The 15,004-nt window shown below is 46.8% G+C and overlaps 1 pseudogene; it reads left to right on the top strand.

Moving 5' to 3' along the window:
- Positions 1-6,692: 6,692 nt before the first annotated feature.
- On the top strand, positions 6,693-9,311 carry LOC136458147 (probable protein phosphatase 2C 2; annotated as a pseudogene).
- The last annotated feature ends 5,693 nt before the right edge of the window (positions 9,312-15,004 follow it).

Here is a 15,004-nt window from a genome sequence, read left to right as displayed (position 1 = left end):
TATTTTCTTCAAAGGACTGACGTAGTGCATCCAAGGCGGAAATCAGCAGCACGGCAGGACAACATGGAGCAGAGAAGGCCGGCAGGCATCTGTCTACCCAAGACCGATGTGATGCTGGATATGGTGTTGATCTGCACCGGACAGTCTCAAGACAGGCGACGAAGATCAACCTAGAATTGCCAGATGAAGGAACAAAGTCCACATCACAAGACCTCCTCCAACTACCGCCACGCACATCCTAGTACATTGTTGCCGCGGGATTAGCCTACCTCTAATCCCTATCACAAGACCTCCTCCAACTACAACAAGGTACACAGGAACTATGGAACCGGCCTAGGGGCTGCTCTACTTCACAAACTACCATGATTAGTGATCATAAAAGCTTCAACAGAATGTTCAATGAATGAAAGCAAGCACTCCGGGAGGGTATTTATAGACCAAAGGAGCGACGCACATGGACTAGGAGTACCAACAAAATAAGACTAACAAAGGACACAACAAAAAGACAGGACTCAATAATGGAAGACTCAGGCGAGAGGGAACAGTACTCGAGGACAAGCATATTCGGAAGAATATACCGATACAGTACAACTCGTGAACAAAAGGCATTCAAACTCAACCACCACCATACAACTACATCTGACAACAGCAGACTACCAGAGAAAATGCCAAAACACTACTTCTGAGTTCTTCCTGAACAAAATAACCTGGATATATGCTCAGGGGCTGCAAAAGGAGAGGTATACGGTTCTATCAAACAACTCAGATTCAAGACCCTCCAGCTCCTTGTTCTAAATAGCAAGAGGCTCAGGGGCTACACTCAGTAAGTGCACTTTTTTCAAAAAAAGCGCATGTCACCAAGAAGACTTTTTTAAGACAAGACCCTCCAGCTCCTTGTTCCAAACAGCAAGAGGCTCAGGGGCTACACCCAGATGGATGTATTTTTCCTTCAAAAAGCATGCACCACTTGAAGATCTCAAGAAGCGCTACATGGTTTCACTCAAGAAAGCACTCGGACGATGCTTGTTCCTACTCGACAAGACCTGAAGGAACAAAATGGGCTTCCAGAACTCAACCATGAAGTGCTCGGGGGCTTGTCGGTATGGACCCACAGGATACCCCGCAAGAAAGGAAGAAGACCTAGTCCAATTAGGACCCTCCTCCTGTAATCTTAGTAGTAGTATTACTCTGTAATCCTACTAGGAACTCTCATTGTAAACCGACTAGGACTCTGACCTCCTGACTATATAAAGGAGGGCAGGGCTCCTTAGATCGGGGGTTCAACAGAGCAATTGTACAACACAACACTTCATAATCAATCCAACGCAAAGGCTAACGCCGACTAGACGTAGGGATATTACTCAATCTACGATCGAGGGCCTGAACCAGGATAAATCGACTGTCTCTTACGTTAACCATCGAGTTCAGCATACGCTAGAGCCCGAACATATTGCCCCGGGTACCCCCGTGGTAGGCTATCGGTGGTCAAACATCGACAATGACCATTAGCTCCTCCTCTTCGAGTACCCTAGTATTCGTCCCCAACAATAAGTATGAAGCATATGAAACACTTGAAACACGCGGCTAGAGCCATAGCAACATATGCAATATTCAAATGGAACACTTGAAATATACATCGGAAAACACATGAAATACTTAAAACATAGGTTTGCAACATGCATATATTATCATTGCAACATATGCAACATTTCATATCTACTTTTGCAACATCCAGATAAAAACACTTAAAATATATATCTAAAATGCCTGAAACACTTGAAACACAGCATCGTCGGTGACCACGGCCTACCTAGTAGGCAACTGCGGTAGCCAGCAAGCTCGGGTTAGGGGGACGTCGAGAGCTGCCCAGCGTACACCTAGGCGTAGGCACAAGCCTCCTCTTCCTGGCACGGTGTCTTCGACCGGTCGCTATGCACACCATGGCTGCGGTGGCGTGAGGTGGATGGGGGCGCAGAGGAGCGCAGGATGGTGGCCGGGTGCAGCGCACCCACGCTGGAGATGGTTGCGGTGGCTGGACAAGGCGAGTGGCGCGCACGAGCGACGCGGTGGATGCGCCAGCGGCGGTCGCATGCGTCAGTAGGAAAAGGAAATATCGTTGTCTTTTCGAGAAACCGTGAAACACTTAAGGTGGAGCGGAGCAGGCCTATTGGGCCTGATAGCTATACTTGGCCATATGGCCTGAGGCTTGATGGCCCGCCAACAGCCCGGTGTTTTGGCCCCGCCCAGGCACAGCACGGCACGGTGGCTGACGGGCTCGGGCTGGCCCGGCCCGCCCCTAGGGCCGTGCTTGGGCCTCACCCTCGGCACAGTGTGCCGGCCCCAGCCCGACATCTGCATCTCATATATATATGAATCAGAAACCCTAACTCAATTCCCAATTCCCATCCTCAGTCGACAGCCGCTACTCCCATGCACGCGCTCTGCATCTCACAAATACCGCTCCTTTCTCCTTCGACTCCCATCTTTGACTCCCACCAGGCAGCAGCGACGAGGGGCTCGCAACCCTGACCTCCTCGCTCTCATACGACTCCGCCCAAACCTCCCTCTCTCTTCCTCGCTTTTTTCTCCTCCTCTGCGCTCGACGGCAAGTGCCTAACGGCGGTGCAACAGCTCCTCCACGGCGGCTTCGCCCTCTTCCGCGTTCGACGACCAGCACCTGGCGGCGCGCGGCATAGTAGCTCACAGCCTGGGCCGGCTCAGGCACGCTGGGCCAGTTGGCCCATTAGGCCGGCACGGCATGGCACGAGGCCTTTAGGGCTGTGCTTGGGCCGTTGGTGCGGCACGGCCCGATGCACCTGACAGGCCGTGCCGGCCTGTGACCACCGGGCCCGCCCCGGGCGGCCCGAATGGCCATCTATGCCGATGGCTACGTAGGCCCGAGAATGGGCTGTCCGGACGGATATGCCTTGACGGACGCCCTCACCAGATAATTTCCGATTTCAATTTTGATCAAATCTATAAAAGAATACTATCGACATTTAGTCTCCAAAGGTAATTATTATAAAAAATATATTTCATGATTATTTTAGATTTAAACAAACATAAAATTGGTTGATTTCTTGAAACTTGAGTGTGCTTGTCCAGCGAATGGGCGCGTTGTGCAAGGAGCACGTACGCCGTACGCGTGTCCCCGGAAACCAGAAGACACCTGGACCTGGCAAGCATGAATGAATAAAATCTGGCAGCCCAAAACGAAAGGTGCAACGAGGAGGTCGTCAGGTTCTAGACACGTGGCTAGGCTAGGCATCCTGCAAAGTCTGCGTACACTGCCCGCGAACTAGTACTTTGGATCGCACCTTCGTGAGGTGGACCAGGCGAGGATGTTTTTTTTTTGGTGCCAGGCGAGGATGTTGTAGTTGTTGCTGCAGGCTTGTAGCGAGAGGTATAGCGCAGCCGCGCAGGACGGTGCGCCGCTGCCGATGGACCGCGCGGCCGGCTGGATGCCTGATGCTTTTTTCGGTGGGCAGCAGCGGGTGCCGCACGTACTGTAGGCGTCACGGTTCACGCCCGCGGCGGTGACCAACGAGAAACGACCCGCCCCCTCTGCTTGGCAGTCGCGTCGCGGTGGGCTAAACTAACGGGACCCCGGGAAGGAAGGCAACGCGGAATTCGCCCTGCCTTGCCCGATGCCCCGCCGCTCGATTCGCTCGGGAACCCGCGGGAAGCCACGGGAACGCTGCCTGCTTCGTGCTGCCCCCGCGCTGACTTTTTCCCCACGGGCCAAACCAAAAGGCGGCGGCGTCGCGGGCCGGTGGCGTGGTGGCCACGCGCTGTTCCCCCGCCACAGGCAGCTGGGCCACTTGCCACTTTGACCTCCTTTTTCCCGCTTCCGGCTCTCCAGCTCCAATGACGGCTTCGCCAACGTCAATTGCCAGCCACAGATCACGTTGTCTGTTGGGTCAGCTCAGCGTCAGCGGCGTTTCTCTCTTTCTCCCTGCGTCTCTCATGTAGGAATAGCAGGCCAGTCGGAAGTTCCACGATGGCAAGTCGCGCGTGAATCTTGTTGCATTGCATCGGATCACAGTTTCCTCTCTTTGAGTTTCACTCTGGTTGCCACCTGTATATATTTCAGTTTCTGAAATTACAAGAGTTTCATTTTACATCATAGTTGAGCTTTATTTCATTTTACAATCACAAGAGTTTCTTTGGACCGTTGATCTTGAACCCCAAGGCTACATGAGTCTATGGCCTCGTTCGGTTGCTGAAACTTGACTGAAAAACACTGTTCTAGCTAAAATGTTGTGGGAGAAAAACACTGTTCCGGCTAAAAAAATAAGCCGAACAAAACGGATATGAGGTAAACCGAACGGGCCATATATATTGAGATGCCAACCTACTATCCTTCTCTACTTTGTAGTATGGGTGAAAACAGTCAAACACAGTACTATAAATAGGAAAACAAAAAATGGACGATTCATGGTCTTTGAGTTTTAATCAAAATAACTAATGAAAAAGATAAAAATGTGATGAAATCATAAAATAACGACTTTCATGTTTTGATGAATTATGAAAACAGTATTACTGATTTCACTCCTACCACTTTTGTTGCATGCTGGGACCCACCAGCGTGAGATGAGGATGTGAAAAAACTACTATTTTCAACTTTATCTTATCCCATTTTCATGTGAGAGCATGATTAATTTAAGGAGTTTCATGAGTGAAGCTATTTTTAAAAGACATGTTTGGCAAAAAAAAAACTTGGAACAACTCATGAAGCTGGTGGTGAAGATGTGCTAAACAGGATCTAAGTTAAACTATTTTGATCAGCTAGAACTTTTTAAGCAGTTTTTATAAGTTGTAGCTATCCAAATGGGACCTTAGTCAATCTTCAAAGTTATGGTTGCACTTGAAATTTTTCGTTACAAACATAGCCCCGTTTGGCTGTGCTTTCTTATCGCTCCCGAAGCCACACGCAAGAAGCTCAGTTGAGCACATTAATTAGTTTTAGACTCCTATATAGTCTCCATAAAAATAATATTTTTTATACGGCAATCCTCTCCTCATGTGTCCATCCATTCGGATGTCGCACTTTTTGGGCCTGCACACTACCGGTCCAACAACCCCTGCTCTCTCAAAAATATCTCTCCCACTCCCCACTTAGAGTCATCTCTCCACTCCACTTGTTCCCCCACTTAGAGTCATCTCTCCACTCCACTTGTTCGTTTCGAAGCAGATAAGGCCGGCTGTCGTGCCTATGTCTGACCACCGCCGGTCATGGTCAGCAGTCACCGCAAGCTTCGCGCTCACGCCTGCAATGTCCCGCGTGTCTTTCCGACCCGGCGCCACCTTCCACTGTACGCCCGGTGCCCCTCCTCGTGGGTGCAGTTTTTGGCTAGGCCATGAGCGCGGGCGCCGCTGGTGAGGCTCGTGGTGATCGCGTGGTACTCGCCTTCAGTACGAGAGTAAGGAGGAGGAGGAGGAGAATGAGGAGGGGCTTTAGGGGCGGCGGAGGTTAAGGGAGGAGGGACAACGAGCTTGCTGGCTACCGCAGTTTCCCACCAGATAGGATGGCGACGCTGTGTTTCAAGTGTTTTAGGTGTTTCAGACTCATGTTTCAAGCGTTTCATCTGGATGTTGCAAAAGTAGATCCTGGGATGTTGCATATGTTGCAATGATAATATACGCTTGTTGCAAGCTTATGTTTCACGTGTTTCAGTTGTTTTTCGGACGTATATTTCAAGTGTTTCATCGGCATGTTGCAGAAGTATATCTAGATGTTGCATGTTTCAAGTTAGTGCATGTTTTAAGTGTTTTCAGGTGTTTTATACGTATGTTGCAAGTGTTTTTCATCTAGATGTTGCGTATGTTGCTATGGCTATACACGCATGTTTCAAGTATTTCATCTGTTTTCGATCATATATATGTTGCAAGTGTTTCAACTCAATGTTTCAAAATTAAGTAGATCTGGGGGAGCACATGTTGCAATAGCCCCAGTGGCCAGGGGATAGCGGCCTGCGCCGCAGCCGCCTACTACTGTTGCTGGAGACGCTGCCGTGGGTCACCGTCCGGACGCCTGAGGGAGGCAGACGTCTTCGTGGCGCGCATCCACATACGGGTGAGACGGGGCACGCTCCAGTATGTTACGCCCGTGTTATGTGAGCGCGGTGGGCACGATGCGTTCGAACGGGAAGCGGAGGCCTCCTGCGGATGGACGTCCGGACGCTGGTTCCATTTCACGTAGCAAAAGTATTGCTTGTCGTCAATTTGAATTGAATGTATGTTAAATTGGTTCGCTTTAAAACCTAAAACGTGGATCACTAGAGACAAGAGGACTAAATTTAGGTATTGACACATAGCGATATATAATTGGTAGCTGAATTGCGATACACTTTATAACTACTATAAAAAAACAATGTCCACTTGTATCGCAATCGCAAATATATATCCGTGTAAAATTCAGATACCAAAACAGGCGCTCCCGTCTCCGTTTCCCACACGCCAAAGGTGTGAAACCTGAAGCATCATCGCTTAATCTGCCCCTACCCAAAACGAGGTCAGCGACCAGCCTCCCACTGCGCACGCGTGGCGGTAGCCCAGCACTCCTGCCCGCGCACGGTACCCAGGCTCCGGCCCCGCAACGGCCACCTGCCGGTCACAGACCCGCGTCGCCCACCTGGCAGCCGCCGTCCTCTCGCGTCTTACCTCACGCGCGGATAAATAGCGAACACCTCTCTGCTTCTCCGCCATTTCTTTCCTGTTCGGATCGGGTCTGGTCAGTGTGTTGCGTCTCCTGTAAGAACAAGAACAGAGAGAGAGAGAGAGAGTTTCGTTCGGGTCGTCCTTCTCTCGGATTGTCGAAAGGCCGCTCCTTTAGGAGATTTGCGCGCTTCTCGTCGAGATTAGTCGACCGGTGTTCGGATCGAGCTGTTTGGGGTGGAGGAATTTTGAGGCCAAGAAGAGAGTCGGAATCGGATCGGGAGTTCTTGTTGTCCGAGGGTGCGGAAAAAAAGCGAGGGATTTTTGGGAGGATTTTTTTTTTTGGGGGAAAATCGGTTTGTTGAGCGGATTAGAGGCGGAGATGGGAGCCGGGGCTGAGGTCATGCATCAGGTCGTGCCGCTGCTGGAGCCGCCGTTCCACCGGTGCGTCGTTAAGAGCGTCGATGTCATGGAGGAGGTGGTCGCCGTGGCGCCTGGGCAGGTGCAGCCAGCGACGTCGCCGAAGGCCGTGGTGGAGGTTTCCGTAGAGGTGCCCGATCTGGTGAGTTTTCGATTTCAGCTAAGCAGAAGTTTCGGTTTTTTTTCTTCTGTTTATTAATTAGTGCTGTGGTTTGGTCAAATTTTACTTGGATCACCGAAGGAAATTGTATTTCGTGTAGTATTGCTCTGATTTCGATTATGTTTTCTTGAGTACTGATAATATGGTGAATTGCAGGAATTAATTGCTTAAATTAGAGCAGGGCTTTCTTTCCTTTTTTATTTGTTGGTTGCTGTTTCTGTTTGTTCATATCGATTTGTGTAGGATATATATTGATAAGTTGTATATTTGAAATGTGTAGCCGCCTCCTAAATTGGTTGCTGAAGTTATATGAGATTCTGCCAGCTTGTGACGCATTGCTGGCTTGGTCTTTGTAATTGGTTGTGCTACTTAATCAATTGATTGTTATCGTGCAGAACAAAAAAGAATAGTTGTTTGGTCAATTCAATACGTCATAGTTGATGGCTCTTAATTAGAACCATAACAAAACTTCATGATGTGTTTTGTGTTAATTAAACATATCAGAGAAGCAAATTCTAGGTTTATATCACATTATATGTGACTACAAAGACGCCAGCATAGCTAACAGTTTTGTGCTTGATGCAGGAGTTCAAGAGGGCTTCTAATGCTGGGAGTAGTGTATCTGCAGAACAACTGCAATTTGTCCCTAGCATTCGATCTGGTAGCTTTGCTGATATTGGACCTAGGCGGTTCATGGAAGACGAACATATTAGAATTGATGATCTTTCTGGTCATCTTGGCTCACTGTTGATGGTCTCTGCGCCTAGCGCCTTCTATGGGGTATGTACTGTGAATGATGTTAGGCTAATTATAATCATAAAATTTATAATCTGAATTTCTGAACCCTATTGAATTGATTGTTCTTTTAACATTAATTTAGGTGTTTGACGGTCATGGGGGTTCAGATGCAGCAGCCTACATGAAAACACATGCAATGAGGTTGTTCTTTGAAGATGCTGACTTCCCTCAAGCATCACAAGAAGATGAAATATTTGCTGAATCGGTTGAGGAGTCAGTCCGCAAAGCTTTCTTGCGGGCTGACCTTGCTCTGGCTGATGATTCAGTCATCAACCGTTCTTCTGGCACCACAGCGCTGACAGCATTGGTTCTTGGGAGGTAAGTTGAGAAATGGAACCCAAGCCTCTACAGACCTTAATGGTTGTTTTCGTGCTGTGATGTGGTAACCCATTCTAATATTTGGTTCCTATCTTGCAGGCAATTGTTAGTAGCAAATGTTGGGGATTGCCGCGCAGTCCTGTGTAGGAAAGGAATAGCGGTGGAAATGTCAAAAGATCACAGGCCGACATACGATGCGGAGCGTCAAAGGGTTATCGAGTGTGGTGGATACATTGAAGATGGCTACCTCAACGGTGTACTCTCTGTGACCCGGGCTTTAGGGGACTGGGACATGAAACTGCCCCAAGGCTCTCCGTCGCCTCTCATCGCGGAGCCAGAGATCCACTGGACCACCCTGACGGAAGACGATGAGTTCCTCATCATCGGCTGTGACGGGATATGGGACGTGATGAGCAGCCAGCATGCGGTGAGCACTGGTCCGCAAGGGGCTGCGGAGGCACGACGACCCCGAGCGGTGTGCTCGGGAGCTCACCATGGAGGCGAAGAGGCTCGAGACCTTTGACAACCTCACTGTGATCATCGTGTGCTTTGTCCCTGACCTCGCGGGGGCCTCAACCGCAGCTGTGCCTTCAGAGGCTGGAAGGATCAGGTGCTGCAAGAGCTTGTCGCCGGAGGCACTCTGCAAGCTGAGGAGATGGCTTGAGTCTGACCACTAGACGCTGCTGTAGAGAGAGGCCCTGTGTTCCTGTGCTGTGGCTGTGTAAATATTTTGCGCTGATGTTGTTCAGTCCGTCTAGTACGGCTGTGCCTACACGGCCAGCAATTTTGTAGCGAGTTCCTGCAATCCTGCGGCTACTCCCGCCGCCGCCGTTTTGTTTCACACCGATTTGTTGGATGTAGATACCATTTGTTTACCGTTGTTGCCCGGATCGGCTTAGTTTGGCAGAGGATAACTCTAGTTTGCATCCCCGTTGCCTGATGGATGGAGATTTCATCATACTAGTTCTGTGCAGTTGATTAGCCACATTCGGGGCTTAGTTGGCTGAAATTTTCTGACGAAATAGTACTGTAGCACTTTGTTGTTATTTGACAATTATTGTTCAATCATAAGTCTAATTAGGCTTAAAAGATTTATCTCGTGAATTTTGTCTAAACTATGTAATTAGTTTTATTTTTTATTTATATTTAATGCTTTATGCATGCGTCCAAAGATTGCATATGATGGAAAATCTTGAAAAATTTTAGGAAACTAACAGCTACCTCGGTGGGAACAAGATCGGAAAATCCCTGCTCGTTGGGGTAGGTTTCTTCAGGTTTCAGCAGTCCCCACTGCTCGTTAGGGTAGGTTTTCAGGGTTCAGCAATCAGCAGTCCCCGAGCCTGATTTGGCTGATTGGAGCGTGTCCTGTACTCCTCTACTGATATCTGCTATTCGTGTGGTCATCCTTGGTCTACAGAGAAAACAAATATCTTCGAGCACCTGCGGTTGAATCGCTGCAGAGCAGGACGGAGGAGCTGCCAAGATAAGGTCCAGGATCCGGTCACGAACAAGGATCCGCTGCCGCCTGCCGGAACAAGTTGCATATGAATGGATTCGGTGCGTTCGCATGCAGTTGCCATCAACGAAAAGGCGGAAATAATCCGGGGCCGCCGCGTTGTTTGACCATAACAGAACAGGGGGAATCAATCCGGCTGAATCGAGAGAGCGCACAAACGTCCTAGCCCCGCGGCCTTGACTGACTTCAACAGTAACCCCGGCTGACCTCAATGATTCCATGGTTAGGCTAGCCTCAGTGCCATGTAACACATTCTGCTCATGTGGCATGAAATTTAAAATAAGAGTTACTATGATCGATTCTATACCTAATATAAGATATTGAATGAAGGTAACATTTAATGAAATCATGGTTTATAGCAGCCGTTAAGTACCCGTTCTTTCCTGGGCACCGCTAATCGGAATACAACAACCGTACCATTTTGTGGAATAGGAATATGCCCACAACCTCACATCATAAACAGCCCAGGGTTTAGTTGTTTCCCTGGAATCACTACTAGATAACAGATTTTAGAACGATGTCCCAATTTGACATTAGCTTCGACATTTTTTTGCCCCCGGGACTAAAAGATCTTTTAGTCCCGGTTGGTAATAACAACCGAGACTAAAAGCCGGAACTAAAGCTTTTAGTCCCGGTTTGGGTGATGCCCCGGGAATAAAGATTAATCTTTAGTCCCGGTTTGGCCCCCTATAGACCAGCTCATTTCTTTCTCCCCGAGCCCGAGCCATTCCATTCAAACTCACTGCCTCTGTTCTTCAGCTTGCTGTTGTTCTTGCTCTCTCCCCCTCCATTGGTGTTGCTCTTCGATTTTGGAGGTAACAAACTTAATCTTCTTATGTTTTATCAGTAGCTTATCTCATTTTGCGATGTAGATGCATGTGTAACTTTATATGTTGGACTTTATTATGATTTTATATGTCATTTTTAGCTCAAAATCACATGATGATTTGCATATATGTTTGGATAAACAAAAGTTAAATTAGTTCATCAAAATCACGCCTCGCTCGTCCTCGCTGGAAGCACGCGCCATTCCTCGTCCCCGACGGCTTACGTGATCTTAGAATTAATTTTTCCATGAAATGAAAAACTTAGAAAATAGTTAGAAAATTGTAGAAAATCCGTACTAGTTGAACTTGCGGACCGTGTTCAGCTCGGCGAGCATGTTCTCTGCCGAGCGGTAACGGACGTCAAGGAGGAGCTTTGATTTTACGAGAGAGAGCGGCAACGGTCGTGAAAGACCGTGTTCCCTTCCTCGTAGAATCGGAGCTCTTCCTTGGCCAAGTACGGTGCCGTCTGGTGGAGAAATGCTCGCCGAGATGATCACGTAAGCAAGGTCAACTAGTACGGATGGTTATTTATTGAAACATGTTTTTGAGCTATAATTTAATGGATATTTGATAACTTCAGACCTACAAATGTCATCTACAAATGTTACTATCCTCGGCAACCTAAACGCCCGCGAGCTCGCCGATATCGAGCATGTCACTTAGAATTATTTTTTCCATAAAATGAAATACTTAGAAATCATGCCTTTTATTTTTTAGAATCAAATTTTCCATGAAATGAAAAACTTAGAAAATAGTTAGAAAATTATAGAAAATCCGTACTAGTTGAACTTGCGGACCGTGTTCATCTCGGCGAGCATGTTCTCTGCCGAGCGGTAACGGACGTCACAGAGGAGCTTTGATTCTACGAGGGAGAGCGGCAACGGTCGTGGAAGACCGTGTTCCCTTCCTCGTAGAATCGGAGCTCTTCCTTGGCCAAGTACGGTGCTGTCCGGTGGAGAAATGCTCGCCGAGATGATCACGTAAGCAAGGTCAACTAGTACGGATGGTTATTTATTGAAACATGTTTTTGAGCTATGTGATTTCTATGTCATTTTTAGCTCAAAATCACATGATGATTTACAATAGTAAAATCACTTGATAGTTTGGTATTTTACTATTATACATAGTATATATTTCATGGTTTAGTTAGATAAATAAATAATTTTAGTTTTGTTTAAATATATTATTTTAGAAAATATGAAATTTACACTACTTTGCAAAAATAAGTATAGAAAGTAGATGACAACTGATACCGGATCCTCGGCCACTCGTTCGGTTGCGAAACGACTGAGGTCAGAACTCCCTCTCATTATCTGTGGCAAGTGTAAGCAGAAGATTGTGATGAAGTACCGAGTCAAGAGACAGGGACCCAACAAGGGTCGTGTTTTCTACAAGTGCCTAGATCACGATGTGAGTTTCTTACGTATTTGATTATTATGGCTAATTGACCTGCTTTTCTTGAATATTTTTTAGCTTTAATTTTAGTGGAAGGGCAATGGATGCGATGGTTGGTACTGGGAGGAAGATTATGCTACATACGTACAGAATTCGGGTGCGCTTGAGGTAGCGGCTGCTGATGATGAGGCAGTGAGCCAGCAGGAGAAGCTTATTGATATTCAACAGAAGAATGATTTGTCTGTTTTAGTTGTGTACAGTCACGAAATAATTATGTTACTTGAAGTGCATTGTAGTTTTAGTTTGTTTAGTGATAGTTGGGATTGCTTACGTTGTAGTCAGGCTTAGTTAATTAATCAACTATGTGTGTCATCTATGTTGTGTAATAAAATACTTAATTATGTTCAAGGTTTTCATAATTTGTCGTGTAATGCAGATTATGTCACGCCATTGGATGTACAATGCCGATCGCCGCTCCCAAGACTTTATTGAGGGCATGCACTATTTCTTAGGTGTGGCCGAGGCAAATAAGCGGGATGGTTTCATGTGCTGTCCATGTGCCATATGTAAGAATTTAAAGGAATATTCAAGCTCAATGAGTCTTCATTCACATTTGCTTAAGTCAGGTTTTATGTCAAACTATATATGTTGGACTAAGCATGGAGAAAGCGGGGTCATGATGGAAGAAGGTGAAGGAGAAGATTTAGACATTGATGACATTATTGCTCAGTATGGTGCCTTTGATGATACTACAATGGGGGGAGATGAAGAAGAGGTAGCGGCAGAAGATGATCTCGGTGATGCTCTTGGCGATGCCATTCGTGATGCACAACAAGAATGCGAAAGTGAAAAAGAGAAAGTTAAGTTCGAGCGCATGCTTGAGGATCATAGGAAGTTGCTTATACCCTGACGGCCAAAGAGGGGCAAAAAAAGTTGGGTACAACACTGGAATTGCTACAGTGGAAGGCAAAGAATGGTGTATCCGACAAGGTATTTGGGAATTTATTGAACCTCATAAAGAAGATGCTTCCGAAGCCTAAATGAATTGCCCACCACTACGTACGAAGCAAAAAAGGTTGTCTGCCCTTTGGGATTAAAAATCCAGAAGATACATGCATGTCCTAATGACTGCATCCTCTACCATGGCAATGAATACGAGAATTTGGATGAATGCCCGGTATGTAAAGCAGCGCGGTATAAGATCAGGTGCGATGATCCTGGTGACGTCGAGGGTGAACAATGTCCTAGAAAGAAAATCTCTACAAGGTTATATGGTATGCTCCTATAATACCACGCTTAAAACAGTTTGTTCAGAAATAAAGACCATGCAAAGTTAGTTGCGGTGGCATAAAGAAGACCGTAAGGTAGACAATATGCTGAGACACACAGCTGATGGGTCCCAGTGGAGAGCGATAGACAGGGAATTTCTAGAGTTTGCAAATGAGGCTAGAAACTTAAGGTTCGCCTTAAGTATAGATGGTATGAATCCTTTTGGGGAGCAGAGCACTAGTCATAGCACTTGGCCAGTTACTCTATGTATCTACAACCTTCCTCTATGGTTATGCATGAAGCGGAAGTTCATTATGATGCCGATCCTCATCCAAGGTCCGAGGCAACCTGACAACGACATTGATGTCTATCTGAAGCCATTAGTTGAAGAACTTCTAGTTTTATGGAATAAACCAGGTGTACGTGTCTGGGATGAGTACAAACAAGAACACTTTGACCTACGAGCAATGTTGTTCATAACAATCAATGATTGGCCTGCTTTAAGTAATCTTTCAGGTCAGACAAACAAAGGATATAATGCATGCACACATTGTTTTGATGACCTTGACAGTATATATTTGAAAAGATGTCGAAAGGTCGTGTACCTTGGCCATCGTCGATTCCTTCCTTTGAATCACCAAGTAAGAAAGAAAGGTAAGCATTTTAAAGGTAAGCCAGACCACCGGAAGAAGCCTCATAACCGAACCGGGGAAGATGTACTCGCAATGGTCAAGGATGTGAAAGTAGTATTTGGAAAGGGACAAGGCAGTGAATCTGTTCCCAAAGATGCTAAGGGACACGCACCCATGTGGAAGAAGAAGTCCATCTTTTGGGAGCTACCCTATTGGCAAGTCCTAGAGGTCCGCAACAGCAATCGACGTGATGCACCTGACAAAGAATCTTTGTGTGAACCTGTTAGGATTCATGGGTGTGTACGGGAAGCCAAAGGATTCACTTGAAGCACGCCAGGACTTGCAGGGCATGAAAGAACGAGACAACCTTCATCCAGAGAAGACAGATGATGGACGTCATTACTTAAGTCCTGCTAGCTACACGCTTAGCAAAGAAGAGAGGGACATCATGTTCGAATGTCTAAGCAGCATCAAGGTCCCATCGGGATTCTCCTCCAATATAAAGGGTATAATAAATGTGCTAGAGAAGAAATTCCTAAACTTAAAGTCCCACGACTGCCATGTGCTTATGACGCAATTGCTTCCAGTTGCTTTAAGAGGAATTCTACCTCCACATGTACGTCTAGCCACCGTGAAGCTATGTGCATTCCTCAATGCAATTTCTCAGAAGGCAATCAATCCAGTGGAACTAGCTACTCTACAGAATGATGTGGTTCAATGTCTTGTCAGCTTTGAGTTGGTGTTCCCTCCATCCTTCTTTAATATCATGACACACCTCCTAGTTCATTTGGTGAAGGAGATTAGTATTCTTGGACCTGTGTTCTTACATAACATGTTCCCCTTTGAGAGGTTTATGGGAGTCTTGAAGAAATATGTGAAAGTCCGTTCTAAGCCTGAAGGAAGCATCGCCTAGGGCTATGGAACAGAGGAGGTCATTGAATTTTGTGTTGACTTTATTCCTGACCTTACCCTGATTGGTGTTCCTGAATCACGACACGAGGGGAGACTTAGT

Source organism: Miscanthus floridulus, chromosome 6 (assembly GCF_019320115.1).
Source record: "Miscanthus floridulus cultivar M001 chromosome 6, ASM1932011v1, whole genome shotgun sequence".
NCBI classification, from domain to species: domain Eukaryota; kingdom Viridiplantae; phylum Streptophyta; class Magnoliopsida; order Poales; family Poaceae; genus Miscanthus; species Miscanthus floridulus.
This window is presented reverse-complemented; position numbering and strand designations above follow the sequence as displayed.